General features: G+C 43.9%; 1 protein-coding gene across 1 annotated transcript in view; it reads left to right on the top strand.

Moving 5' to 3' along the window:
- KCNS3 (potassium voltage-gated channel modifier subfamily S member 3) overlaps positions 1–27,971 on the top strand; it is a 75,221-nt gene that overhangs the window by 45,751 nt on the left and 1,499 nt on the right. The gene's annotated exons all lie outside the window — the stretch shown is intronic.

Here is a 27,971-nt window from a genome sequence, read left to right as displayed (position 1 = left end):
TTAAATAGAGTGGGTCTGTTCAGCTTAGAAAAGAGACAACTAAGGGGGGATATGATAAAGGTCTGTACAATTAAGAATGGTGTGGAGAAAGTGAATAGGGAAGTGTTATTTACCCCTTCGCATAGCATGAGAACGAGGGGTCACCCAATTAAATTAAGTCAGCAAGTTTAAAACAAAGATAAGGAAGTACTTCTTCACACCACACACAATCAACCTGTGGAACTCGTCGTCAGGCCAAAACTATAACCGGGTTCAAAAAACAACTAGATAAATTCATGCAGGATAGGTCCATAAAAGGCAATTATCCAAGATAGTCAGGGATGAAACCCCATGCTCTGGGTGAACCTAAACTACTGACTGCCACAAGCTGGGACTGGACGATGGGGGATGGATAACTCAATATTTGCCCTGTTCTGTTCATTCCCTTTGAAGCACCTGGCACGAGCCTCTGTCAGAAGACAGGACACTGGGCTAGATGGACCATTGGTTTGATGCAGCATATCTATTGTAAAGCTTAATACATTGTCCTAAGGATTGCACTTTTGGAGGATTGAATCTAGACTTGTTCCCATATGCAGTGTGGGCGGTATCTTCATAGTTTCTTTGATGGGAGACAATAGTTGATTGAGTTCATCCACCTGAGAAATAGATCACGCTCCATTAAACCAAAAAGTGCTGAAACATGTAGCCCATTGTTAGATCATCATATGTTGGTCAGGATTGCATGGATAAGCACTATGTCTAAAATGCTTTCCAGACCACAGAAGTTACAAGCATGGTATACTTTGTCATGTAATAATATGAACACTGAATCAACTGTGGTTAGTGGTAAAATTGCAGTGGTTAATGCCTGCTCTTGATATGTAGTGTAGGAGGCAATCCCTTAAGAGACACAGTAGTGTCCAAGGGCTAACTAGAGACATTACATGTAGCTACAGACCTCAGGTACAAAAAAGATCTGGTGACCCCAAAATCTAGACAAAATGAAATATTTCACTGACAACAATGAATTAATGAAGTGTACCTTTTTTGAGCATACATGCAATATCTCTGGAAATAGTCAAGTGAGATTGGGCAGACTTTTCATGATTGAGATGAAACGTTTTGGGAGAGTGAAGAATTGCTATTCTAGCTCCTCCTATAATAACTGTAATTATTGATTGTACATATAGATCAGGACTGTATTGAGGAGCACATCCTAGTGCTCCAAGAGACTCTTCCAACTGGTCAGCAGCAAGATCGTCTAAGGAGGTAAATACTCTATTTTGAAATTGTGCTCTTACTACAAACTTTTTTAGACAGAAGCAACTTCAGTATGCCATGATCCATCTGGAGCCAACCCAGCATGCTAGAATCTAATGAAGACCTCATTCAACCTTCTGAACAAGCCAAAAACACCCCAGAAATTTTTTATAAACATGTCAGACCCAGCCTGCACCACCTGAAGCCATTCCTTACTAGATAAGAATGAGGATCCCTCTCCCTAACCTTGCAGAATAACCCAGGTTCACCTTCCATTACTGCAGACCACACTCACCAACTATAAAGAAGGTGTATCTATCCCCACTATGCAAGAACTACATGCATCAACCTGGGATATTTCCCCTGCTACTGGAATAAATTCTGAACTATTCCCAATAGCAGTAATGATTTTCATTTACTCCTTTTTTTCCCCCTTGCTTATTGCACTAGCTTGATACTCTCATCGAATTTAGCTTCAACTCATGTTCTCTTTTCAAAATCAATTACAATTTTTCTTTTGTAAGCAGCAGCATTCTCTGGTTTGTTTTTGGCTCTTTGGACATGGTTCTGGATTAATTTTGGTGTGTTTAAAAATGTGTAGAATTCATTATAAATGAGTCCAGTTTGATAGCTGCTTGTTGGGGATGAGGGTAACATGGGGGTAGTTTACAGGTGGTTCTGGCTGAGTGCAGGCTAGCGAATAGTTGATTCCAAAAAATTCAGGCTTGAATTTAGAACTGTTCTGGTTATAGTTTCAAGTGTCTTTCTGGATTAAGGTTGTCTCCTTAAGGAAATGCTACTGCCTCTGATATTACTACATATACTGATTGGATGGCTGTCGAAACATTATTGTATAACCTTAAACATTCTGGCAGCAACGATAACCTCTGCTAATGTACTGTGCTGGCATTCATACAGGGATTGCTGCACTACAGAAGTGTGTAATGCATGCAAAGTGGTTCTATTATAAAATGCAGTATGAGTGCTAGGTTGTGAATGCAGGGCTGTTTGCTGGGAGAGCTTTGAGCAGAATGCTGAAAGTTTCCATTTTTGCTAGCTTGTTTTTTTACCATTTTGTTGCCTGCTGAAAGCTTTGAACATTGGTTAATGCTTAAAGAAATTATGTTAATAATAATAATGATGATGAATGTGGCTTGATTGGTTTTGGAAAAACAAGACATGTATAAAGGCTTATCAGGATTTAGAAAATTGGTCCCACCCCCCACCCCCACCCCCCCCAAAAAAGTGGTTTAAAAAGCCAGGTTCAAATTCTGGCCTCTGATTTGGCAGCATTGCAGATGGACTGTAAAGCTGTCCTAAATAGGCAGCTAGGATTTCCGGGACAAATCCTGGTGGGTGTAGAGCCAACATAGCTGGTCTTTTATCACCTCTTCTGCCCCAGGCCCATGTCAGGGATAGAGGGAGTGGGACTAGAATGTGCTATGCAGTGGTGAGAGTCCCTTTAAGGTCATTATGAGCTGGTATGAGAGCAACTGTGAGGCAGGGAAAGAGCTATTCTGGGATCCCAGGTAGGGAGTGATGACTGCTTTCAGAGTAACAGCCGTGTTAGTCTGTATCCGTAAAAAGAAAAGGAGGACTTGTGGCACCTTAGAGACTAACACATTTATTTGAGCCTAAGCTTTTGTGCATCCGATGAAGTGAGCTGTAGCCCACAAAAGCTGATGCTCAAATAAATGTGTTAGTCTCTAAGGTGCCACAAGTCCTCCTTTTCTTTTTGCAGGTAGGGAGTATGCACCCTGCACATACCACAGAGCTACTGTGTGCCTTGGCAGTGCACCCTGAGCCATAGTTTGAGGGGTTTGGGGATGGGGAAGGGGTATCCCAGGGAGACATGGGAGTGCGGCCAGTGGATCTGCCTCTGGGCAGAGCTGGGGTGTAGGAGTTGCAGGAGCTCCTACAGCTCTTCTTGCCCGAGCATCATTTAAAACCCTTGATTTTTTTTTCCAAAGGTTTAACTTGGGGGCTATATTGTCCTCTGGGCTGCCATTGGTGAGGGGACAGCCACGGCAGCTGGAGTGGGATTGGGCTGTATCTGTGGACACAGGCCTGGCAATGCCTCTTTTGCCAGATCTGTGGTGGTGTCCTTTGGCTGGTTCACTCACCTCGAGTGCTATTGTGCTGAGCTATTTAACGGTAGCCCACTGCACCCTCCTGGTTGCTAGCGGGAACTGCACTTGAGTGCATCTGCTGCAGGGAGTCTGATCCATACTGTACAGCTAGTCATGCTTTAGGGCTCTGGACCACTCTTTATCATATCTCTACCCGCAGATCCTCCTTAGGGCTCCAGAGCTTCAAAGCATGGGGCTGTGAACTGGAGCAGGGAGGTGGGTGAATGTATGGGCCTGGTGAAGGGAGCCTGACGAATGTGGGTGCCCATATGGGTGACTGAGCGAAGGAGAGCCTAAAACAGCAATGGGAATAATTGAAGTGGGATAGAGAGGAAGGGATGTAGATGGGGGAAGGCTGCAGGAATGCTGTGAGCGCAATGATTGGAGAGTGGGCACATTGCAAGGGGACAGGCTTCAGGATGCCTCTATTTTGAAATCTTGTCCCAGACCCTAAAAACCTGGCTGCAGCCTTGAGAATCCTATTAGGAAAAAATCCTTACAAGAAAAGGGATTGGACGGAGGCGCAGCCTGCCAAAGGTGGAAACCCCTTCACTTGGATTATAGAAAACTGGTCTGGACAAAGTACTGAAGAATGTAGTAAATGAGATAATCTTACAATGGCAGGGGGAAAGACTAGGTCACCTTCCAGGTCTTTTGGATCTTTATAATTCTGTACTTGGTATCTCCAAGAGTGTTCGGGTTTTTTTTTTTTTTTTGAACTTCAGAGTTTGCTTTCTCTTTTCTTAGACCATGTATCCCCTGCAATGTGCCTAGCTAGTTACCAAATTACTGAGTGGGAGGCAGAAAGACATGTATTTCAAAAATCCATACATCCTTTTATGTGATCTTTTATTGTCACATTAATATCCTTAAAATGTCAGTGACTTCCCTACATGTCTGCAAGCCCTGCTTCATAACCAAAGATATTTTACATGTGTGCAAGCCCAAATTTGTAGGCTTCAGGTTTGTTTGTTTTTTAATGAAGGGGGAGAGGAGGAAATGACAGAAGTGTGGTTTTTCTCATTTTTATTTTTGAAATTCAGAAGAATTAATTGCAACAGGAAGGCAATAATCTATGCTGGCTAAATATTTCCCATAATCATGAGAGTGATTTCTATTAGATTACCTTGCCAAAAGAATACTAAAATAATAATAATATAATAACCAAAGAAATAAAAATTGCTGACTCATTATCTCTCTTTGCTGACATGGAGACTGGGATGCCTGGAACTTTTCTCCTGGCAAGTGAGATTATGAATATGTTTTTCATTAAGCAGTCAAAAAAGGAGTTCAGGATCTGAGTAAGCTCAATGCAGAGAATAAAAAGCACTGTTCATCAATACTGTCACAGTTCTACTCCATAATTAAAGGACATCTTTGTAGCATTCCATAGATGTGAAGGAAGTTCAAGTGCCAGGGAAGTGCACACCCAAGCTTTGTACTGTGACATGGAATGACATCACATGATAGAGTTCAGTCCTTCTTCCATTTATGTTAAGTGAAAAAATCCTGTTGACTTTAATGAAAGCAGAACTGGATACATAGGGAAAAATTTGGGCTGGCTCATGTGTAGTTGTGCTTGGGGGTGGGGAACATTAGTCATGGACCCAGGAGAATTGGGTTCTATTGGTGGCCCTACTACTGACCCTGGGCCAGTCATTCCTCCTCTCTCTGTTTCTGAGTTTCCTCATATCCTTTGTCTGTCTTGTGTATTCAGTTTTTAAGCTCTTCAGGGCAAGGGCTCTGTCTATGTGTTTTTTACAGTACGTAGCATGGTGTGGTCCTGATGGGTTAGAATGAGAGAGAGGAGCTGAAGAACCTGGGTTACAGGCCTAAGTGTCAGGGAGGTTGGGAATGCCATAAGCTGTTGAGAACGGGGAGGGTTTGGAAGGAACAATTATGAATTTAATTTTGACCAAGGTGTTTAAGATGACAATGAGCCATCGATGATGAAATATCTGAGTTAAAAATGGAAAGATGAGACTTATTAGTAAAAGCAAGAAAAATCACTGTCCCATGCTTTCCTGTCATAGTTGTTATATCCTTTGGAAATGGTTTATATTTCTGAGAGCATTAGCAGTGAATATGTGAGTCTGTCCATGGTCTCTATAACCAACTAGCCGAAATCCCTCATTGTATATGAAACTCAGGTAGTGTATGAGACTGGTCCAAAAGAGAACACTGTGAAGATAAAAATGGTGTAATTTGCTCAGACAAGGGTCTAGAAACACATTACGAAGAAAATCACATCACGTCTTAACAAGCTTATGAGTGAGGCCCTCATTATGTAAGATACTTAAACTCATGAACTGCTTGTGGCAAAAAAACTATTTTTCTCATGAGAGCCTTTTTGAAAGGAATCTGATAGTTAAAGCTGATGGGGTAGCTTTTCTCTGACTATTAAAATGATTGGTTAACTGCTGTGACCTATGTACTTGACTAATGAAAATTCTGAAAAATGTAATTCTGAAATGTATTCTGAGGTTTAAAATACATTATATGTAATGTTGCAGGAAATAAAACAAACTGATCAGATGGAACTATAACCTTACTGAGGAAGTACATTGCTGCTTCTTTGAAATGGTAGATACAAATGGATATTTTCTTTCTTAAAAATGAGTGGTGAATATGTTGTAGATGGAGTCATCAGTCACTAATTAACTAGTAATTTGGGGAACATAAATATAGTACCAAAGTGAACAAGTAGACTCAGGAGATAGATTATTTAATATTTGTTTTATGGTAGCACCTAGAAGGGTAGAGCCTCAATTGGTCTTAATTGTCATAGCTCCATAGAATTCAATAGAGCTATTCCAATTTATAACACTGAGGCTCTGCCCCAGATACCTCAAAGGATCAGGGCCTCATTGTTCTAAGCACTGAACACACCTGACAAAAAGACATCTTCTGCTCCCACAGAGTTTACGTAAGTATATGATGAGAAACAACAAATGGATAATGGGATACACCTTTTACATTTAGATCAGTGTTTTGTATCTAGTGAAAGACAATAAGGGTGTTTGATGGCCTACCGCAAATGAAGTAGTTGTTCTCATCCTGAACCTATTGGACAAATATCCACATCACAGAAATGACCTCTAGAGCAGACAGAAACAAACAAAAAACCCCAAGGAATGAACATGAATGAAGAGCAAAGTATCTTCTGATCCCGTTGTATGGCATGGTTGACTGGTAGTGGTGAGCGGGTGGGAAGAAATGTCAACTGCTCTTGGTGCAGTTGTAACACACACACCTCCTGGATGTGGTGTTCTGTCCCATCTAGGGGCACCGAGACCACCTAGAGAAAGAGATAAAATGAGTCTGCTCTTCAGCTTTAGCTAACAGCCAGTTGCCTTTTAACTTATGTAGTAGAGGCTCATGCACGAAGCTCCAGAGGTCCCTGGTTCAATCCCGCCCACTGACGACTGGGGTCTGTTGGCGTTACACAGTCACCCTAGGGGATCCCAGCTTTTCCCTAACTGGTCCATTTCAATTCAACTGCAATTAGATCGGTCCATAGACTCTTAACTTAAATTGAGTCTATCAGCTCTTAAATTCCAGAGCTTACCGATCTCCTTTTGTCTCCTTGTTGATTTCCCAGATGCAGCCTGGCATGGGGTTGTTGTCCCCCTGCTATCCCAGGCCTCTCTGTTCCCCATCCTTTATAGTTTAGCTTATTTCCTTTAGCTGTGGGTGCGTGTCTCCATGTTTGGCAGTTCTGGCAGCTATGCAGGGGTGTGATCAGCCTGGTTGCCTGTAAATAGGAAAGACTCTCCTCTCCCTTCTGCCTGTGCTCAGTATGGGGTTTGTAAACCCCATTGCAGGAAGATTCCATTGCTATTTTCCATACTTGGCCTATCTGCCTACTTCTTCGGCCTCAAACTCTTTAGTGTCTGAGCACCTCCCAAACAAAATTTTATCCTCAAAGCACCCGTGTGAAGTGAGGAAGTATCGTCATCCCCATTTCCCTTCTGCTGTAGTAAATCCAGGTAGAATGTGTGGAAACATTTGATTTTCTTTTTCCCCCCTACACCTTGTGACTCCCACTATTCACTATTAATCAGAGAGTTTCACTGGCTGCTTCTTAAATTGGAATAAAAATAGATGGGAGACATTTTAAAAGGAAACTAAGGGCTTGTCTACATGAACATTTAGCTTACAGCAAGCTGCATTGTGAAGCTACTTCTGACACGCAATAACAGTTTGTTAACGTGGTTTGATCTAGTCCTCTTTGAAACAGGTCTAGATGCACGTCAGCAGGGTCCCATGAGGACAGTTAGTCCTCGGCAGGCTAGCATGGGGTAGATTCACACCCCAGCTTGCTGCAAACTAAATGTTTGTGTAGACACACCCTAAGGAGGTTGGGTGCCAGCATCTCACAGGTAGAGCTAGTCAAAAAATGTTCGACTTAACAGTTTTCCATCAAAAAATGCTTCTTTGAAGACTTCAATCAGCATTTTTATTACTGACATGTATTTGAAAGCCAATATCGCAACCTTGCAGCTCCACTTAGTTCAATGGAGCTAATCCTTTTTTTCCACTGGAGAGGAGAATTAGGCCTTTATTCTCTTACTCTTTCAGGTGTAATTTGATTCATGTTCATGATGATTTCAGGATTATGTTCACATTTAAGCCTTACATTCTGGGTCTGGTTCTTTCCTTGTTATGGCATCAGTGATTTGTACAATTTCTAAGAACAGGGCTTTTTCAAACCTCTCTCCAAGGTTGTGGAGTATAATCTTCTTTCTAGTGATTCCCGGAGTGTTTTTAAAGTCCGACATCTCAAATCTCTCACTTCTCTAGTTTTCTATTATTGAACATTGTGTGTATTTTTACTCGATGTTCAGAACGTCCAGCACCCAGATCCATGTGATTGATTGCTTTATAAATTCATAATATAATTAATAAATAACAAATAAATATTACTCTTGCTATTCATGCAATCTTGAACTATTTCAGAGTACTTATCCTTGTAACCTGATTTCTAACTCCCGCAGCTCTGTCAGTTTGTGTGAACCATGAATTCTCATTGTATTTAGCACCATCCTCACCTGTGCCCAATGGTGGATTAGCCACTGGGCAAACGGGGCCAGTGCCCGGTGGCCTGGAAAAATGGGCGCCCCCGCGCACTGACCCGCTCTGCCTGTCTGCTCTCCTGCCGGGGAGTAGGGCAAGCCCCCGCACCCCAACCCTTCTCCCTGGCAGGAACACCAGGCAGGCAGAGCGGGGCAAGCCTCCACACCCTGACCCTGCTCTCTGGCAGGAGCACTGGGTGGGTGGATTGGAGCAAGCCCCTTGCACCCCGACAGCACTCCCCAGCAGGAATGCCAGGCAGGTGGAGTGGGGCAAGCCTCCAAGCTCTGACCTCGCTCCCTGGCAGGAGTGCCAGGGGAATGGGGGCCACTTGCTCAGGCCCAGGCCCCACAAAAATGTCATCTGCCTCTGCCTGAGCCACAGTTTTATTTATCATCAAACTTATAACGCTTCAAGATAAGGAGGTTCCAGTTCTACGAACCTCTTAACTCTAACTTGGTTTGAGGTTGGGGTTGAAAATCAGGAATCAGACTGCGGTGGAAAGATAGCGGTATGCTCCCTTGCTCGCCCCACAAAATAAGCTCTGCCCATGTGAGCTGTAAAAATGAGACCACACCCACTGTTGATTGCGTGGCTATTCCTCCTTCAAACTCTCCTTTGCAGTGAGGCCTACAAAAAACTTGACAAAGGCTAGGCTGCTGGTGTGCTGAGGTCACTGCTTATCATGCTGATCAATAGTGTCTCATTGCTTCCTTGTACTCCCCTGTCTGTCTGTCTGTATCCAATTGTTGTCTCATCTTACACTTAGACTGTAACTCTTCAGGGAAGGGACTGCCGTTTTGTTCTGGGTTTGTGCAGCACCTCACACATTGCGGCCCTGGTCCATGACTGGGGCTTCTAGTCATGATACAAATACTATCGTATTTTCATTATTATTAAGTGCCACTGGGCTCCTTGAGCTTAGCTACCCCTGAGTAGGGCTTGAATATGTGCATACTAAGCTCTGCTATGCTCCTGAGGCTGGACTCTTTTTCTGCTTGGGGGAAGGGGGAGGAATTGATGGTATCTCCCAAGTCCTACCTATTTGTGGTACCAAAATGAGTAAACTGTGCAGATCTGTGATCCTCCCTCTCCTTTCATACACATGAAATGAAATAGTTAATAATGTTGGCATTTAAATTATCATCACAGGGGATCTGAATTAACACCTTCATGCAATGAATGGGGCAGGTCACATCTCTCAAAGCTATTCTCCATTCTCTGTAGACTCAGGCCAGGTCTATGCTGTAAACATACATAGGTATAACTGTGTTGCTCGGGTGTGGATTTTTCACACCCTGAATGACACAGTTATACCGACCTAACCCCCAGCGTAGACAGCGCTATGTCAGTGGGAGGGCTTCTCCTTTCGACATAGCTACTGCCTCTTGCAGAGTGGGATTAACTATGCCAGTGGGAGAAGCTCTCCTGTCAGCATAGTAACGTCTTCATTGAAGTGCTACAGTGGTGCAACTGCATCAGTCACAATTTTGAACTTTTCTTCACAATCATAGTAACTAGAGACTTACTAAAAACAAAAAAGCTGAGATTGCAGGGAACAAGTTAATAGCTTCCCAGAGGTATCAGAATGGCTCAGGGTACTATGAGCTGTTCCTGACCCCTGTTGAGTATTTTCTGTTTGGCAAAGACAAATTTAACCTCTTAAAGATTTGATAACATTTAACTTCCAACTCACCTGGAGGTTTCCTGTACTGTATGGCTATCTGTCTGGTACAATGTAAGCTTTTTATGTTTGTTGTTCTTTTATAACTTAGTGAATTGACATGCCTCTGGCTGGTACTCATATTCATTAATAGATATTTATATAATATGGGTTTTCTGCTGATGCTGCTAGAATTTTGCTCTCTGCTGATATTCAGATCTGGGGGGTTAATTTGGACTCTGTACTCCTGTTTGGGGGTTATAGTAACACTAGGATAAGCATTGTCCTTTTACCATTAATGGAATCTAGCCAGACTTTGTCCATTGCTGACACTCGTGTGCTTTCAGAATCTCTAGGTCACATTATTGTCATGCTTTGCTTCTATGGATCACTGAAGAAAATATTGCCTAGGTGCTGACTTGCGGGAAACGCTGCCGTCAGATCTTAATGTGCTCCAGCATGACTCAGCTTGTCACTTCACTTTGCAGGGAATTACACTGGCTGATTTGATAATTGTTTTGCTTCAAAATGCATATTTTGGAGACTGTATATTTATCCGAGATTTTATCTCCTTATAGGCTTAGCTATTTCTGAAGGTCATCTGAAGTTGCTGTTTTGGCTATTCTGAAATACAACTTAATCACTCAGGAAAAGTGGGACGGGTGAAACTGAATGGTTTCACTTTGCAGAAGATTTTGCAAACATTTTCATCCATTTTGAGCTCCATAGGTTAGTCCAGGTTCATATGAAACTTTGTACCCCAGCAGACCTTTCAGATAACCTTTTCTGAAGTTTGTGATCACAGTGAAACAATCATGCTTTGTAACATTTAACCCAGCATCTCCAAAAAGTTCATGCCATAAAGGACCATTGAATGAATTAATTTAAAGGGAAACTTTCCATATAAAACTCATAGGTATGAGTCTGCAAATATATTATCTACATTTTGAAAAGAGACATGATTTTGGGTGGCACAGTTTTCCACCTCGAGACTCTTTAAAGGGCGAACTTGACTTTCAGAGAGTGGGTGCTTGAAATCGAACCCCTTCAAGGTGACTCAAATACTTTATTAGATGTTGCAGGTTTTTAGAGTAATTTATATCAATCCTTCTTCATTTCTGTAGGCCTTTTCCATAGGGATGGTTTGAGAGAAAAGTTAAAAAGACGACTAAGAGGGCAGTCTTGATGTGTCCTTCTTCCAGATGAAATGCTGGTGAATTTAATATGAGAGTTAATTTTTATGCAAAGAAAAGTATATATTACCTCAGTGCTGATGAGAAAGGTTGACCAAATTTCCTGAATACTGATCATAGATAGAGAATCAGATGGCTCTAAAAATGCTTTCTCCACATCTAATGACAAATGGCAGGTATGACTAGTAACTGGGATCAAGTGAATGGTTTTCTTTTCCAGAGTAGTTGACAGTGACACTCCTATATGCAAATCCTACCTGATCTTCATGAATAATTGTTCGCATAAGATCCTTTAAACATGTTGCTTGAATCTTGACTTTAATTTTACAGTCAGTATTTATAAATATAGGTTGATACTGCAGTCCTTATTGTGTGCTCCCACTGAAGCCAATGGGTACGTCTACACTGGATTGTAAACCTGGGTCTGTGGGACCCGGACTTGTGGATTCAGTGTTTCCAAGCCTGTGCTTGAATGTCCACACTGTACTGTAAACCTGGGCTTACTGGTGCTGGACCTGGGTCTTACAAACATTCTAACATGTCCATACTGCACTACACAGCCCTTCTAATTCAGGGCTGTGGCTTCAGCTATGTCCACATTGCAATATGATGGGGTTTGGACTCGAGTCACAGCAGGACTTGAGCTCCAACCCACCCTTCCAGTAGGGTCTTAGGACCTAGGTCCTGCCTGCTTGTTCACCCAAATCAGGTTGATGTATGTGTGGATGGAGGAGGGGCCAGGGCTCAAATCTGAGTCGGAGCCCAGGTCTAATGTGCAGCATAGACATACCCAATGAGACCACATAAGTCAGTGAAGTCCATCCTTGAAAGTGTTCGCAGAATTGAACTTGTAGATTGATCTCTCCAAAGCTGTGTCCCTCTTTGTCTTTTTATCAATAACAAAGGCTGTTTTCATGCTTTGGGACATGATCCCCTGTCTATCAGATTAAGATGTAGTTTAGATTCAGGACAATGATATGACTACTGAATATTTTACTTTTTTTCAGTTGATTTATATACTATGTATTGTTAATGTGGGGATTTAATTTCTTACAATGTTTTAAAATGAAGCAAATCAATAATACGGAGTAGCATCTTAGCTGAGATCACTTACAACCAGGTACATTTTTTTATTTCTCATTTTCTTTTTAGGATTGGGTCTGTAGAACATTCAATTCTGTCATTTAATCTTTAATACTTCTCATCTTGTTGTTTAATTATTAGATGAACATGAATTATTACTTGTCACTCTGGATGCGTTTGTGAATGCAGAGATAAGTGTAGGTCATTGATGATCTGAACTTAACTGTAGGTATTTCACTTTTAATTTTCTACATTTTTCTACAAAGCGTTATCATTATTATTCTTACTAGTGATTTGTATTATGGTGGGTGCGTGGGAGCTCCAGTCATAGACGAGGATGCTGCTGTGCTGGCTGTACAAATATAGAACAACAATTAGAAATAGTAGTTTTACTATGAAAATCAAATAATGATTCTTGAAGTTATTCATTATGGGTGTACATCTCTTTCTCATATTGGTAAGCATTTCTTCACACAATTAGTCCTGCTGGGCTCGTTGACTACTCAAATAAGTGCTTACCAACATGAGTAAAGATTGTATAATTTAACTGTATGGGACCACCAAAAAGGCTCACCAAAAACTGTACATGTCTAACTTTGAAGTCAATAGGACCTGCTGGGTGTTCAGCATCAGGTTATATTTATCCAATACTTACTCACTTCTACTCAATATAGTCATGCTATGTGCAGATAAGGAAAACAGATCTAGGACTTTTATCAATTTGTGTACTTATATGGTTCTAAATCACCAGTGTTTCTGAGCACCTTCTTTCCAATAAGCCATGCTCGGCCATATGCAGTCAAATAAGTTATGAGATAATGGGTATCCTATGAATCTGTTCATGGAATGTGAAAGGGCTTTAATAACCCATCCAAAAGAATAATAATACCGAGACAAATTAAAACCAAGAAGAGTGAAATAGCCAAATATATGAAGAAGAGCTCTGTATAAGCTCAAAAGTTTGGACCTCTCACCAACAGAAGTTGGTCCAATAAAAGATATTACCTCACCCACCTTGTCTCTCAAATATATGTAATGAAGCTAAGGAGGATTCCTTAAGAATTGGGAAACTGTAGGAAGGCACAGCATTTCATTCTTCCTTGAAATTCAGCATGTCCATGTTAATTCACAAAAAGGATTATTTTCAATTCTTCCAATCCTGGAACAATCCAGAAAGGATAGATTCCTCAATAAGGTTGTTTTAATTCCAAATGGCTCCTCTGGGGAAGCAAACTAAAGGAGGTAATTTTGGATTCTATAATATATTTCTAATACTCTCTCTCCTAAGAACACTTTGTCTTTTTTGAAATTCAGGTCTAGATAGGTATCTTGGCACGTTCAGTTTCACATGGTTCATTTCACAAGGTACGGAATGATAACCATCACTTTGAATACATAATCTGGATGTGAAAGATGTATGGGACCTATTATTTATTGTATTGGTCTTCTTACTGAAGCACCTGTGAGGCCTAGCCATTGTGCTAGAATCATAGAGTATTAGGGTTAGAAGAGACCTTAGGAGGTCATCTAGTCCAATCCCCTGCTCAAAGCAGGACCAACAACATCTAAATAATCCCAGCCAGGGCTTTGTCAAGCCGGGCCCAAGAGGTTTTTAAGGATGGAGATTCCACTACCTCCCTAAGTAACCCATACCAGTGCTTTACCACCCTCCTAGTGCAGGTGAGGGCAAACTTTTTGGCCCAAGGGCCACATCAGGGTTGCAAAACTATATTGAGGGCCAGGTAGGAAAGGCTGTGTCTCCCCAAACAGCCTGGCCCCTGCCCTCTCTCACTTCCCGCCCCCTGACTGCCCCCCTCAGAACCCCTGACCCATCCAACCCCCCCTGCTCCTTGTCCCCTGACTGCCCCCTCCCAGGACCCCCACCTCTAACTGCCCCCCAGGATCCCATCCCCTATCCAACGCTCCCTGTCCCTAACTGCCCTGACCCCTATCCACACCCCCGCCCCCTAGCAGGCCACCCAGGACTCCCACACCTATCCAGCCCCCCCGTTCCCTGACCACTCCCCCCAAACCTCCACCCCATCCAACTACCCCCTACTCCCTATCCCTTGACTGCCCCCCAGAACCCCCTGCTCCCCGCCCCCTTACCATGCTGGAGCCTGCCGCGCTGCCTGACAGGAGCGGTGAGCCAGAACACTGCTGGCGCAGCGCACTGAGGCTGCAGGGGAGGGGGAACAGTGGGATAGGGGCCGGAGACTAGCCTCCCTGGCTGAGAGCTCAGGGGCCGGGCAAGACGGTCCCATGGGCTGGATGTAGCTCGCGGGCCGTAGTTTGCCCCCCCTCTGTCCTAGTGAAATAGTGTTTCCGAATATTTAACCTAGACCTCCCCCACTGCAACTTGAGACCATTGCTTCTCGTTCTGTCATCTGCCACCACTAAGAACAGCCAAGCTCCATCCTCTTTGGAACCCCCCCTTCAGGGAGTTGAAGGCTGCTATCAAATCCCCCCTCACTCTTCTCTTCTGCAGGTTCTAGGTTCTGTACAAACAGAACAAAATAAAAGATGGTCCCTTCCCCAAGGAGCTTACAATCTAAGGCACGAGACAACCGATGGAGGACTACAAGGAAACAATGAGACAAAACTGGCCAGTCTGATAAGTAGTGGTCTCAGCACATCAACAGTCTGTCTATTGTCCAGTTTTTTATAGGCATCACAGCACAAGAGAGTTTTGAGGAGGGTTTTGAAGGTGGAAAATGACTTGAATTAGCTTTGCAGATGTTTATGGGGAGCATCTCTCAAGTGTGAGAGGCACTGTGGGAACAACCAGGAAGGTGCTTGTTTCAACAAGTGGGTGTTGGAGGCATCATGGGCCAGCTAGAAGTGCATTGAAAGCTCGATATCAAATGAGAGATGATAGGCAGAATGAAGCTAGCTAGATCATGAAGGGCCTTGAACAGAGGCTCTGACTTTCTGATTTCCCAGGGGGTGCTTGACCCCTGCTCTGCCCCCACTCCACCCCTTCCCCATCAGTTCCTGAATGGCTGATCAGTGGCGGGTGGGAGGTGCTGGGGCGGTGGGGGGAGGGGAGAAGCTGATTGGCAGGGTCTGGTAGTGGGTGCTAAGCACCCACTATTTTTTTCTATGGGTGCTCAAGCCCCAGAGCATCCACGGAGTTGGTGCCTATGGCCTTGAAAGTGAATAGGAGCAGCTTATGTTTGGTGTACTAGAGAAAGGGAAGCCAGTGGAGGGATGTAAAGAAAGAGGTGAGATGGTCAGACTGACAGGCTATGAAAAGGACCTTAGAAATGGGAATCTGAATAGGGATATGAACAGGGCAAAATTGCATTTGTTAAGGCTAGAGAGAAGGCTGTTGCAGCAATCGAGACGTAAGATGATGAGAGCTTGGACAAGAGTTTTAGCTGTGTGGATGGATAAAAAGGACCATACCTTAGAGATGTTATGCGGAAAGAATTGGCAAGACTTAGGTATAGCCTGGATGTGAAGATCTAGAGAGCATTCTGAGTCAAACATCACATCCAGCTTATGGGCCTGAGTGACAGGTAGGATTGTGGTGCTACCCAAGGATTTTAATTATTCACATTTTATATGTAATAATCCTACAATCTAGTCTAGAATTGTTTTGTTCTCCTCCTAGTATTACATGGTCTGATTTCCACATGCTTGGAATTAAAGACATTAATCTCTGACCATCCTCCATTCCTGCTATGATGAGGCCTACCAGATTCTCTCTTTCACATATCCTCATGATAGATAGTGGACGATCAGGTATTTCAAACTATACTTCATACAACTATTTGGCCTCGGTGGAGTCTTAAGACCACTGCTCTTGGCAAATGGGACATGCAGGGGTTGTGCTGCAGTGGAAAGCCCCTGGAGGAATTCCACTCTATGATTTGGATAGGATGCAGCATACACTCCCTTCTGCCTGTGGGCAGCTCTTTTAGTCAGACTAGAGAGGGGCAGGATCAGACCCCTTCCTCCTCCCACACCATCCAGCCCTTTTGGGTGAAGTTAATGCTCTTGCTTCCTACAGAGAGACCCGTTGTGCTAAACAGTACAAAGCTGAGGTAAAGCAATAGTTCAGGGAACACTAGTTATGATCCCATCCTTTAGCAAGATTATTTGCTTATATAGTTTGGAAAACACTAGAAGAACATTAAAGACCAAAGACCCTGAAGTTGGCTTAACTAAACTGAGATTGTTAGGGCCTGCTTCTACTCTCAGATCATATGTGTACTGAAGTCAATGTAGTTACATTGTTGTGAAAACAGCGTAAGAGAGAAGAGTCATTAGTATTTTTTTCTGTGTTTAAACTATTTCTTCAAGGAATGACGGCAATTCAAGACAGCTGTAAACTGTAGAGAACTTTAATAATTAGCTACAAGACATCAGAAAAGTACTTTGATGGTTGTTCTTCATGACTTTCTTTGCTGCTTAATGATGATGAACGGCATTTACTAGTAGTGCTGTGAGAGCCTAAAGGCCTCAAATCCACTCAGCTGGGAGAAAATGCAGAGTCTGGCATCCAGCTTGAGTAGCTAGACTGATGTGCAGGAGATGGGTGAAGAATCCACCTACCAGAGGCTGCAGAATAGCTGCGGATTTGTTCTAGGGAGGCTATTGCTTCCAAAGGCTGATATACATTATTCAGTCCCTTACATGGGGGAGGGCTGAAGGCTCTCATAGCAGTGGATTCTGCATTCTGATCCTTCCCAGCCTGCCCATGCATTCTTTACAGCTGCCTCAAGAGGCCACATTGGCCCGTTCTCTGAGAATTGGATCTTTGCAGTGGGAGGTGGTGTATTCTGGAGCGGAATGGTGAATTCTGGGTTAACTTTCATGGTCAGGGTATAAACTTGCAAGAATTCCTTGTGCTGGAGCTTGTCTGGAACTGCTGTTGTTTTCCACCGACACTAGAAAAGTTTTTCGCTTCTTCTTTTGCTGCACATAGTCATCAGGGAACCTTGCAGATCTGTAGGGACAATCGGAAGGGAAGATGCTAGAGTCTCAGTAGCCAGGCTTAGTAACTGGTAATGGGGATCCACTAGTTGTTCTATTCTATGCCTTTTGGTGGGGTAGAATCACCAGCAAGGCTGTTTTGAAATTTTGCTGGGTTCTAGATTGTTATGGTTGCTACTTCTTGTCTGAAGATGGAGGAGGGTTCTGATCTCAGCCTGCACAAGATGTTGGTTGTTCTAGGAGTTGAGGGGTGTTCTGTGAACATAAGAATGCCACTACTGGGTCAGACCAAAGGTCCATCTAGCCCAGTATCTTGTCTTCCAACAGTGGTCAGTGCCAGGTGCCCCAGAGGGAATGAACAGAACAGGTAAACATCAAGTGAGCCATCCCCTGTTGCTCATTCCAAGCTTCTGGCAAACAGAGGCTAGGGACACCATTCCTGCCCATCCTGGCTAATAGCCATTGATGGACCTATCCTCCATGAATTTATCTAGTTCTTTTTTGAACCCTGTTCCTTAAATCCAGTCTGAAAATCAGATCCATTGTGTGCTGCTTACTTGAGTCTCCTTTTTAGTGGGGACCCTGACATTATTTCAAGGTCCCAATTGCCTTGGGATATAACATATTCCTGGGAAGGAGAGACCCACAGGGTATGTCTACATTGCAGTGTAAGCCTGGGCTCAGACTCAGGCTTGAGGCCAAACCCTGGTTCCATCTTCACACAAATCTCTCAGACTTGGCTCAGACCCAGGGTCCTAGGACTCTGCGTGGGTGGAGGGCTTGAGCTTGAGTCAAGACAGGACCCAGGGTTCAAGATCTGTTGCTTTACAGTGTAGATGCAGCCCCCCGACTCAGATCCTGGGAGTCCACCAAAAGTATCCCACAATCTCATGTGCTGACGACCTTTGTCCTCTCTATCATGAGCACCATCAATTGACTCCAGGGAAATGGAAGCAACTCCCTTTGTTCTAGTGCAGGAGTTCGGGGAGTTAGCATGTAACCCTTCCATTATTTTATTAACTCTGAGCTGCAAACACCTTTGGAGAATCTTCTCTGTTTACAATGGAGGATGACCAGAAGAATCCTTGCAAAGTGAGCTGCTTCATGGTCATGGGAGTACACCCAGATTTTGATGAGTCTTTGGTGTGAGGCCAGCAAAACAGTGGACTTTAGTAAAAGTACCAGGAGTGACTATGCAGAGCAGCAAATAGCGAAGAAGTTAGCAGTATCTGATATCTACTGGATCGGTAATCAATGGAGGGAGTGGATTAAGCAGCTCAAGACCAAGTACTGAAAAACCAGGGACCAAAACTGCACCTTGGGCAACTCACTGACATCATGCCTGTTTTGTGAGGAATTTGGCTGGGTGGTGGGTACAGAGCCAATTGTGGTGCATGGTGACCTGGTCAGCCATGATGGTGCCCTGCTGGCCCCCAAATCCATCTTGGGGATTCATAGGAGCCAGCAGCAGGTGCTGAGTGAGGTCAGCACGGTGACTCTGTTGTTGAAAACAGTCCCAAAGGAAGCTTTACCGTAGGAGCAGCACATCCTGGGGCCATATTTGGAGGAGCTTTTTAATGCCCCACCTGAGGAATGGCCTGCAGTGGAACTGGCAGTGGATGTGAAATGGATGGAAGCTGCCCTAGAGCCTGGTAAGTTTCTGGCTCCATTTTAATGTTTATTAATATAGGAATGGAAGGGATTTCTGTTCTGTGAACCTATGCAAAAATGATTGAAGCAGTATGCCAGTGAAAGTGAATTTTTACTGGAAAAGTGCGGAGTTTTGCAAGGGCATTCCTGTTTCTTAAAAGTAATAACCTTACATTACCATGCCTTTAAGCACATTGCTCTGTAATTACTCAACAATGGTGGAAGGAATCTGCTGGAAACAGTGAACTGTTGATGGGGGTGGAGGGGTGGGGTGAGGAGGAAATGTGTTCCATTTACAAATAGCCCATTTCAGTTAACTGCAGTCCATAGGTGACAAAAGCATTTGTCCTAAGTATGACTGGGGTTTTAAACATTGTCCAGATATGTGCTGGGAGATGCGGGGGGAGGAGGGTAAGCAGGGTGGCAGTGGAGGTCTGTGTTTACATGAAGCCATAACAGGCTGAGCATGTGGAAGCTAATGCAGCATTCTATTGATTTTTCTCATGAATTCTGACACAATCCTGGGTGCTGATAGCTGCAAACTGTTCCTGTAGCAGGAACTCCAAATGGGTAATAACATTTTGGGGAAGGGTATATTTTGCAAGGCCACCTAGGTAGCTGCCCAGCCCACTCCACTTGTAGATGTGCTGTTCAGTCACTGTACATTTGAGTACGTTGGTTGCATACGCTGCAGGTTTCCTACTGGCAGCTTGGAATAACATCTCCTTTTGCACGGCACCACAAAAACTGTTACGTCCTCTAAAATGTGGAAGGCCTAAAACAATAGCAAAATCCTTTTGTAGCATGGTCAGACTGCCCCACAAACCCAAGTTCTGCAATTTTGGGGAGGAGGGTTTTTGTTTTTGTTTTTAAACTTGCCATTGTCTTTGCACTTCTTTTGCTGCCAGTAACCCAGGTGTGTCCAGGGAGCTTCTGTGGTCTGAAACATCCCTCTCACAATACATTGAAGTTCAGTCTGGGAAAGTAATATTTCATGTCCTTGAAATTCCACAAGGATTTTTTCTGTGCTCCTCTTTGAGACGGTAACCCTCTGTGTCCTGTCCTATTCCAGGCTCCTTGATCTCTACCGTCTGCAGCACCTCCACAGCCACCACACTGCATCAGAAGACTGGGTCAATGGACTTTCACGGATGATTCCAAGATGAAGCGTTTCTCTGATGAACTTATGGCTGAACTTCTGGACAGGGCCTAAAAGCAGGTCCAGTACCAAAGACGGAGGAACTTGTGGCTAGAGGAAAGTCATGGCTCAGGATGGCTGCACAGATTGAGGACATGGCTTCAGCACAGGAGCAGGCCCTTGTTTTGCAGTTCCTGGAACAGGAATGGCAGCTAAGGGAGGATGACAGAACTCATCAGAAAGAACAGTGTCAGCAGGTGCTATCAATAATGTCTGCAAGAATACTGGCTCCTGCTGCATCACCCACACCACGGCCTGAGTCCCCGCTGTGGTACCCTGTGCTGAAGTCCAGAAACAGCTTGGGCCACTCCATGGCTGAGTGGCCCATGCAGTCAGCCCCTATGAGCAACTGGGCAGGGCAGCTTTGCCCCATGAAGTCCTCCATGTCAACCCCCTGCCCACTGGTTGCTTCCGCCCCTCTTCCTCAGTGCCAAGTGTGCAGCAAATGTGGAAGAAAAGGAAAGGGGAACAATGGGCCAGGGGACATTCAACAGTAGGGAATTTCTGTCTTGAACATAGTTTCACGGTTTGTGCTCGTTCGTGCACATTTTTGTCAGGTTTTGCTGTGACAGGTGTTTTGGTGTGGTAATGGCAGCTGGCCTGCCAGGAAATGGGTTAACATTATACTTTTCTAAGGCATGTTTATAAATAAAGCTTTTTATTTGATCAAGAAAGTTTATTGATATTGCTTCATCACATCATACAATAAAAGTAACCACATGATCAGGGACAGTTAGGAATTAGTATGCAAACACTATTCCTTAGTACACTGATTCCATCAATCCGTACATCAATCGCTTCCTTACATCAACCCATACTGTGAATCAAGCCCCTCCCAGCATCCCATTTGAGTGGTGAGGTCATTTATAAGTATATTGCATGGCAATCAACTCCCCAACAATCCACAATCAATCAACCCCTCCCCCTCCCCGACAAGCACATTCATAAAGGTAATATTTCCCCTCATCCATTGGCCCATGCAAGTCCATAGTCATAGACTCATAGAACTGGAAGGGACCTGGAGAGGTCACCTCAGCCAGTCCCCTGCACTCATGGCAGGGGTAAGTATTATCTAGACCAGTGGTTCTCAACCAGGGGCCAAGGGCCCCCTGGTGGACCACAAGCAGGTTTCAGGTAGTCCACCAAGCATGGCTGGCATTAGATTCACTAGGGCCCAGGACAGAAAGCTGAAGTCCTGCCAGGCAAGGCTGCAGCCTGGGGCCCCAAGCCCTGCCACCTGGGGCTGAAGCCGAAGCTTGAGCAAATTAGCTTTGTGTTGGCCCCTGTGGGGCCCTAGGCACTTGCCCTCCTTGCTACCCCCTAACACCAGCCCTGGCTTTTATATGCAGAAAATAGTTGTTGTGGCACAGGTGGGCCATGGAATTTTTATAGCATGTGGGGGCCTCGGAAAGAAAGGTTGAGAACCCTGATCTAGACCATCCCTGACAGGTGTTTGTCTAACCTGCTCTTAACAATTTCCAATGATGGAGATTCCACAGCCTCCCTAGGCAATTTATTCCAGTGCTTAACCACCCCTGACAGTTAGGAAGTTTTTCCTAATGTCCAGCCTAAACCTCCCTTGTGGCAATTTAAGCCCCTTGCTTCTTGTCCAATCCTCAGAGGTTAAGAACAACAATTTTTCTTCCTCCTCCTTATAACATGCTTTTATGTTCTTGAAAACTGTAATGTCCCCACTCAGTCTTCTCTTTTCTAGACTAAACAAACCCATTTTTTCCAATCTTCCCTCATAGGTCATGTTTTCTAGACATTCAATCATTTTTGTTGCTCTTCTCTGGACTTTCTCCAATTTGTCCACATCCTTCCTAAAATGCGGCACCCAGAACTGGACACAATACTCTCCGCAGAGTAGAGCAGAAGAATTACTTCTCGTGTCTTGCTTACAATACTCCTAATGCATCCCAGAATGATGTTTGCGTTTTTTGCAACAGTGTTACACTGGTGACTCATATTTAGCTTGTGGGCCACTATGACCCCCAGATCCCTTTCTGCAGGACTCCTTCCTAGGATGTAAGCCAAGCAAAAGGAGATACGCGGGATCCCTGGAATGGCAGTGGGGACAGAAAGATGAATGTCATTTGGTGGGCATAATGTTCCAGACTGTCCATGGATGTAGGCTCCCGATGGGCTAAAAACTCTGCCATGGTGACCTTTTCTAGTATAAACCATGTTGATATTCATAAATCAAACTCTGTGGCCCACGAGGGCCTACATAAAAATGGAGTTGTATCTTCTGTGGTTTCGTGCTCCTAGAGGAGGGCAAACTATGGACACAAGTCCAATTAAGGCCCCTGTGCAGTTTGGCAATCCCATTCTCCCAAGGGAAGCAATTACTTCAGCAATATTCTAAACCCACCATCTTGGGGCAAGCCACAGACTTCATTGCCTCAGAAACCTCTGCCACCACTTTCCCCACAGTCAACATTCCAACACCAAACAGGTTGGCAACAGAACTGTAGCAGACTGGGATAGCCAGCTTCCAGATGGCTATGGCAACTTGCTTCAGGACTGGCATAGTTGCCTTCATGTGGGTGTCTTTACATTGGAGAGTCAGGGCAAGCTGCTCACAAAGCTCCAGCAATGTAGCTTTCTTCTTGCAAAAGTTCTGGTCTCACTACTGGTCATCCCAGGTCTTCAAGATAACGTGGTCCCACCAGTGTGTGCCTGTGGCCCTAATCCAGAAGGACCAGTCTACATAGTGGTATCAGCGGCCGTACTGAGTGTTATGAGCAGCATCAGCCAGTTTGAGTCTTCTATGTCTGTGTCCTCCTCCTACTCCATCATAAGCTCTGTCAGGGGCCTTTGGTGAGCCAGAAAATGTTGCCAAAATGTCCAGCATCATCTCTTGGAAGCTCTGCCCATTTCCTAAAACAGGAATGAAAGCACAATCCAGAAACAGGGTAACAAGCCTTGTGATTGCGGGAGAGGGGGGAATAGATGTGATATATCTCACTTTTAGCAAGGTTTTTGTGACTGTCTTGCTTGACCATCTCATAAACAAACTAGAGAAATATAGCCGAGACAAACCTACTGTAAGCTGGGTACCCAACTGACTGGAAAAGTGCACTCAGAGCAGGGTCCTGCAAGGATCTGGTTCTATTCAACATCTTCATAAATGATTTGGATAATGGCATAGAGAATACATTTATAAAGTTTGCGGACGATACCAAGCTGGGAGGGGTTGCAAGCGCTTTGGAGAACAGGCTTAGAATTCAAAATGATCTTGACAAACTGGAGAAAGGGTCTGAAATAAATAGGATGAAATTTAATAAGGACAAACACAAGATATTGTACTTAGGAAGGAATAATCAGTTGCATAAATACAAAATGGGAAATGTCTGCCTAGGAAGGAGTATTGCAGAAAAGAATCTGGTGGTTGTAGTGGATTACAAACTAAATGTGATTCAACTATATAATAGTGGTGCAAAAAAAGCAAACATCATTCTGGGATATATCATCAGGATTGTTGTAAGCAAGACATGAGAAGTAATTCTTCCATTCTACTCAGCACTGATAAAGCCTCAGCTGGAGTACTGTGTCCACTTCTGGGCTCCACACTTTGGGAAAACTGTAGAAAAATTGAAGAAAGTCAAAAGGAAAGCCACAAAAAATTATTAAACCTCTAGAATACATGACCTACAAAGAAAGATTGAAAAAAATGAGTTTGTTTAGCCTGGAGCAGAGAAGACTGAGAGGGGACAGGATTAATCTTCAAGTACATAAAAGGTTGTTATAAAGAGGAAAACGATGAACTGTTCTACCTAACCACTGAGAATAGGACAAGAAGTAATGGGCTGAATAAAGGGAGATTTAGGTTAGACATTAGGGGAAAACTTCCTTACAGTAGGGGTAGTTAAGCATTGGAACAAATCACCGAGGGAGGTTGTGGAATCTCCATTGTTGGAGGTTTTTAAGAACAAATTAGACAAATGCCTGTCAGGGATGATTAAGATTATTCTTAATCCTGCCTCAGTGCAGGAGACTGGACTAGATGACTTATGAAAGTCCCTTCCAGTCATATGGCGCCTTCTCCATATTGTTGTCTCTGGCTGCTGGCAGCATGGAGACCAAAATGACCTCATGGCAGGATGTGTTGGCAGGTTGTTCAAACTTCCTGTAATGTGCAGGGTGGACAGTTGAGTTTTTCCACATTGCATCATGATCAAAGGGCTAGAGCGGCCACGTTTCAGGAGGGCATTAGGGAATCTGGGATATAGCTAGTTTGACTTGTGGCTGCTTACTGCAGTGTGAACGCCAGAGCCCCGTGTTCTGAGCTCAGGCTAGAAAATTCTTAACCTGGGGTTGCTCAGCCATGTAGGTGCTCAAGCATTTGGTTCTCTAACATAGGGTCCACTGATCGAGTCCCACTGACCCCGGGCTTACGTTGCAGGGTAGACATACCCACAGGCCATTCTGCCTTGCTGTTCAGGACAAGTTATCTGTGGCGGTGGATGTTATGACACTTGGAAGCCCCATAGCTGCAGAAGCTCACTGATGATGTCAGTGAATCTCCTTGTAATCTGGTAATTGTCATTCTTTGCCGCATCCTGTTAACTGGTAGATAATAATATAAGAATAAGGAGGTATTTGAGAGCGTTTGCAGGCTGGATCTGACAGCCATTTAAACAATTTTGCCTTCAGCTGCACATTCGTAAACATACCATAAATTCCCATGAATAGCTAAGCTGCGTTCTGGAGTTACCGGAATCTGCAGAGCACTGCAAACTCTACTGAGATGTATGACAATGAAGGGTTTAAACTAGTGTTCTTCATTGCAAGGTCCACCAGCCAGTGGCAGCTCCCATCAACCCTAAGTGTGGTTCCTGAAGTTCCTTCTAAGCTGCGTGGCCCTTTATAGCCTGCTGTGCGGCCACGCAGCAGGAACCTGGAGAGGAGAGAGGTAGGGGGTGGGCGGGAACTGGGGAGGGGAGCAAGTTGGGGCTTGCAGGGCTGCTGTGGGCCTCCGGCAGGGAGAGGGCTGGGGGGAGTCCTCTGGCCCCAGCCCCAGGGCAGCCTGCCTGCACCCCAAATTCCTCATCCCTGGCCCCCCGCAGAGCCTTGCCCCCCACATTCCAACCCTCTGCCCCAGCCCTGAGCCCCATCCTGCACCCTAAACCCCTTATCCCCAGCTCTACTCTAGAATCCTCACCCCAGCACCCCACCCTCTGCCCTACTCTGAGCCACCTTCCACACTCTGAACCCCTTGGCCCCCCCTCATGTGGCTCTCACATTGAAGGTTTTTTGCCAAAGTGGCTCCCACTTCAAAAATAGTGAAGAGCACTAGTTTAAACCAATTTTAAAGTCATTGGGCCAGATTCAACAGTCACCATTGTTGTAACTTAATTGATTTCAATGAACTTTTGTCCACTGACAATAGTGGTGAATTTGGCCCTTGTTATGCAATGCCCAGAGGACCCAAGCCAAGTTCTTTGGAGTCAGGGGCTCTGATAGGAGTTGAATGGGACTCAGAATGAAGAGCTGGTTTCATGCATCAGCATAGTATCTGAAACCCACATTCTGTATTAATAACACAATCTGAGCTGTGACACAAGTTGATGGCAATGAAGGAACCTGTGAACCTTTCCGCTTTCTCTCTTCGTATCATGCTCCATACTCATCAGAATTGTCAGCAGCCAGAGCTGTGCCTCAGGCCCAGAAGATGCAGCTGAAAGCACTCAGTATGGCAATGCTTGCATTTAAAGCCCTTTCAACAAGGGCAATCCCTTTCTGTACCGGCTGGGAGTCCGGGCGCATTGACTGAGAGACAGACCCAGGAATAGTTCATTAATGTAGATATCAAATGCTGGGCTTCAAACACTGACCAGTGTGAAACCCTGTTCAAAAGTGCTCCACAATCTGACAGAGAGCCAGCCTGTATCAGGAGGGATAAAAGAGAGAAAGAAGCTGCACAGATATAGAAGATCAAATAATTGCCTTTTAACGACAGTGATTACACATAAACTACACAATAATGAATTTATTGTCGGGCTCAGGATATGACTAAGAGCAACGAACCATGGAATGGCTTACCAGCTGCAGTAATACATTCATAATCACATGGAGTTTTTAAATTGAGATTGGAGGAAAGAGATGCTCTGGTTCACCCACGAATAATTGGGTGTGATAATGTGCACTTATATAGTAGGGAAGAATAACGTGCCCCATTGCAGGAATCAAAGGGTAAAATTCTATGGCCTGTGTAATGCAGGACATCATACTAGGTGATCATATTGGTCTTAAAAATCTAACAATCTGTGTTCTTTCTCTAAAAGGTTTTAGGCAACTAGCTGCTTGGAGAAGCTCATGAAGAGGAATGAATCATTTTAAAAAAATATGAGTTTGCTTTTTATCTGCAGCATCTGGGCTCTTACTAGCTCCATCAAATATGAGTTTTACCGCAAAATACTTGTATGGTATTTAATTTCCTCCTGTTCTCTCTGGGCACGGAAGATGGATGTTATTGTGAATCAGATCATTTACAACCTGCTTCAGAATAGTTCTGCGAAGTCAGTGTGTATCCTTAATGCCAACAAACACACACACACACACAAACCAAAAGCCCCTCTTTAACCATTTGAGGGTTAGCTATAGATCATATTACACTAATACATCTCAAATTGCTATGATAACAATGTCCTATACTATGCAAAAAGTGCCCACAGCCATTTCCATGTCCTTATAGGATCTTAGAATATCAGGGTTGGAAGGGACCTCCAGAGGTCATCTAGTCCAACCCCCTGCTCAAAGCAGGACCAATCCCCAATTTTTGCCCCAAATGGCCCCCTCAAGGATTGAACTCACAACCCTGGGTTTAACAGGCCAATGCTCAAACCACTGAGCTATCCCTCCCCCCAATTTTCCTATGTTTACTTGGTAGTAGCAGCACTTTCATGGTCAGTTACAATGATTTCTAGTCATCTAGTTACTAGACATCTAGTTTCATCTTTGTATGAAAATAATATGCCACCATTCTATCTTCCCCTCTTTGCTCTGAAGAGGTATTTATCTCAAAAGTTTGAACTATCTATTAATCATAGTTATAGTATGTTGAGCACTATAGTATTTAGATTCCTGAACAAAGCAAGAAGGCACAAACCTTAACCAAAAAAGAGCTGTGTTCTCAGCTTTCGGGTGTTCAGTCTCCCTCTGTGTACAGCAGGTAAAAATTGCATTCTGTGAGTTGTGGCTCTAGCTGATCTGAATGCATAGTTGCATAGATTCCCTCCAAAGTGGCAGTGTATCTATGCATTAGCTTCTCCTGTCAGTTTTGAAAGGAATGCTATTTAAGCCGCATTTTTAAATGTGACATATTAAGTGGCACCAGCCAAATAAAATGCACCTACAACTGATATGTCAACAAACCCTACATTTGGTCACGTAAACCATTTAACTTCTCAGGTAAACAGCTACTTACCCAAATGAAAATGTGATCTGTTCAGACAGTTATGGGATTTTACACATTGACTGAGTCCATGGGCATTTTTTCCTGGTTGAAACTCACATTAGTACATTTGAAAATTTGGTTTTATGAAAGATCTCATCTCTCAGGTACCTTCAGATAATCCCTGTGCACAGCCTGTTTGCTAAGTGTGAAGGCTTAACATGTGTCCCATGGTAATTATCTTGTAGTGTCAGGGTAACTATTTTTCCAGGACCTGATCAAAGCAGAACAACAAGATAACAATTACTAAGGAATGGGGGAATGAGTCAGAGAAAATAAGAACTGTCCTTGATCTTTGCTCAGAACTAACCCCCACCCAAAGGTATGAGACTTGAAAAAG

The sequence above is a fragment of the Lepidochelys kempii genome, chromosome 3 (genome assembly GCF_965140265.1).
Source record: "Lepidochelys kempii isolate rLepKem1 chromosome 3, rLepKem1.hap2, whole genome shotgun sequence".
Taxonomy (NCBI): domain Eukaryota; kingdom Metazoa; phylum Chordata; order Testudines; family Cheloniidae; genus Lepidochelys; species Lepidochelys kempii.
This window is presented reverse-complemented; position numbering and strand designations above follow the sequence as displayed.